Source organism: Parus major, chromosome 11, assembly GCF_001522545.3.
Source record: "Parus major isolate Abel chromosome 11, Parus_major1.1, whole genome shotgun sequence".
Classification (NCBI taxonomy): domain Eukaryota; kingdom Metazoa; phylum Chordata; class Aves; order Passeriformes; family Paridae; genus Parus; species Parus major.
Window position 1 is genome coordinate 1,895,717 of NC_031780.1, and position 2,764 is coordinate 1,898,480.

General features: G+C 58.2%; 1 protein-coding gene across 10 annotated transcripts in view; it reads right to left on the minus strand.

The window, feature by feature from the left end:
* Window positions 1-1,146, minus strand: part of BANP (BTG3 associated nuclear protein) — a 110,700-nt gene extending 109,554 nt beyond the window's left edge. For all 10 annotated transcript variants that reach the window (XM_033517102.1, XM_015640128.3, XM_033517103.1 and 7 more), the window contains exon 1: window positions 1,032-1,146. The gene's annotated coding sequence lies outside the window, so the exon portion shown is untranslated. The remainder of the gene's footprint in view (window positions 1-1,031) is intronic.
* Window positions 1,147-2,764: the final 1,618 nt, after the last annotated feature.

The window sequence follows — 2,764 nt, forward strand, 5'->3', positions numbered from 1 at the left end:
TATATTTGGTGAAGCACACAACTTGCCACTGTGGATGGATTAAAAAATAAAACAAAAAAAAAAAAAAAAAAGAGGGGGAAGAAAAAAAAGGAAGCAACACTTGAATTGCAAGTAAGGGCAAAGGGATACCGAGTGTGTTGAGAGAATCCTGGAACCATTTTGGTGGGAAGGGACTTTAAATCTCATCTCGTTCCACCTCCTGCCCTGGGCAGGGACACCTTCCACTATCCCAGGAAGCTCCAAGCCCTGTCCAGCCTGGCCTGGGACATTTCCAGGGATGGGGCAGCTCCAGGGAAACCTGTGCCAGAGCCTCAGCACCCGCACAGGGAAGAACTCCTTCTCAATATCCCATTTAAACCGCTCTCTGTCAAGCAGCTGGCTGGTATGAAGAGGACAGCAAACACCAGTCCCGACAGGGATGTGCAAAGCCCTGGGGGCACTCCATGACCGCACTGGGGGATGTTCCCTGGCCGTGCCCTGCTGCAGCAGGGCAGGGGATGGAGGAGCGCTCCCAGCCCAGCAGCTGCAGCGCCCGGCTCCCAACACATCCCGGGGGCGCAGCGGGACACCGAGCCCAGCTCTGGCGAGCCCAGCTCGGGGGTAACCCCTGAAATGGAGCGGGGAAGAGCCAAACCTTTGGCTGGAAGGGACCTTAAAGCTCATCCCTGCCATGGGCAGGGACACCTTCCGCTGTCCCAGGCTGCTCCAAGCCCCGTCCAGCCTGGCCTTGGGCACTTCCAGGGATCCAGGGGCAGCCACAGCTTCTCTGGGCACCTGTGCCAGGGCCTCAGCTCCCTCACAGGGAGGAATTTCTCCCCGATATCGAATCACGGGCGACCCCCATAAGAGCGATGGGGGGAGGCGGAGAGGGGCGCGCGGCCCCCCCGCCTCGGCCGCTCCCTCCCCGCCGGCTCGCGGCCCGGGGAGCCCAGCGGGAGCGCGGTGTGTGCTCGGTGTCCCCGTGCGGGGCCGTGCGGGCGGCCGGGGGTGGCCGCGTAGCGGAGGCTCCCGCCCGCGGGGCGCCGCGTTACCGTGTGAGGCGGGCGCCGAGTTCTCGTGGTGTTTTGTGCGGCGGCTGCGATAATGGCGTCCTTCCTCGCGAGAGATCCGGCCCGGGGCCCCGCGCCGCGCACGCGCCGCGCCCGCGCGCGCGATGCCCCCGCCCTTCCCCGCCGAGGCGCCGCAGCGGGGACCGGACTACGAGTCCCAGAGGGCAACGCGCGCGCCCCCGCAGGAGCACGCCGGGACCTGTAGTACGCGCGGGTGGCGCGGGGCGTGCCGGGAAGTGTAGTCAGGGAATGGCGGAATCACAGCATCTCGGGATCGTTGAAGGTGGAAAAGAGCTCCAGGATCACCGAGTCCCATCTGTGACCGATCCCCACCTTGCCCCCAACCCGGAGCTCTGAGTGCCACATCCAGGAATTGCTGGGACACCTCCAGGGATGGGCACTCCAACCCTCCCTGGGCACTTCCAATTCCTGATCCCCCTTTCCATGGGGAAATTCCTGCTGCTGTCCACCCTGAGCCTCCCCTGGCCCAGCCTGAGGCCTGAGCTCTCCTCCTGTCCCTGTTCCCCCCGGCTGTCCCCTCCTGGCAGGGAGCTGTGCAGAGCCAGAAACTTCCCCTGAGCCTCCTTTGCTCCAGGCTGAGCCCCTTCCCAGCTCCCTCAGGAATTCTCCAGCCCCTTCCCAGCTCCCTCAGGAATTCTCCAGCCCTTCCCAGCTCCATTCCCTTCCCTGGATATGCTCCAGCCCCTCTATGTCCACAGCACTCAGCCAGCAGAGCTGTCAGCCGGCAGATTTAACGTGGATCTGAACCTCCAGAGTCACTCACACTTTTCCCATCCCCTACTCCTTTCTCTCCTCCTTCCATCAGCTTTCCCCCGCTCCGACAGCTCCTGGGTGCTGAGCTGGGACGAGCTGGATTGTCACTGTCTGCTAAGGAGAGAAATGTCACCGTGCCCAGAGCATAGCCGAGCACAGGCAGCAAGTGGAAATTTGCTAAATTAGCTCATCAGCCTCGCTCTTCTGTCACTTGTGCTCCAGCGTGTGCTGTGAGAACAGGAAGGCTGGGCGAAGGTGGGGAACGCACCGTGAACCTTCTGGAGATGTTAAAAATATACAAAAAGCCCCCAGAAAGGAAGCACGGAGGAAGTGTACGCAAACGGCTCTGAAAGAGGACGAAGATTAAATGATTTTATGTCTTTATATAGAACAGTGTTGCCCAATAAAGACCAACCACACTTCACTTTTCAGCTTCACCGTAGCCAGCAGCGACTTCCAGGCTTCTGCATTAAACTATTCCTTAAATAAGATAAAAATTCCTAAATAAGGTGTTTAACAGGGTTCTCCAGTGCCGTGTCACGCAGCTGAATCCAGCTCTAAGTGTTTCTCCGGACACCTGCAGGCCTGGTGTGTTAGGAAATTGCTCCCTCATGCAGGTTTGGAAGTGCTCAGCTGAGCCTGTTGATTTATTTACCATGTTCTCCCCCGTCACAAGCAGATTAGGCAGTTCAAAGGTTAAACTACTTAGAATCTGACTTTTCACGCCGGATTATTTCACGCTTTGCTGCAGGGATTTGCCCTGTAACAGTTTTGCTAGAGAGTTTCTGCAGGACTCAAGCAATCGCTGGTCCCAGCTGGAAAAACAGAGATACAAAATATCCATGTTCCAATGTTCAGAGCTGCGGCTCAAAGCTTTTGCCATCCTAAAACAGCCCAAAGTAAAAGCTGTGCTGTTTTCTCATATTTTCATAGTACTGCCA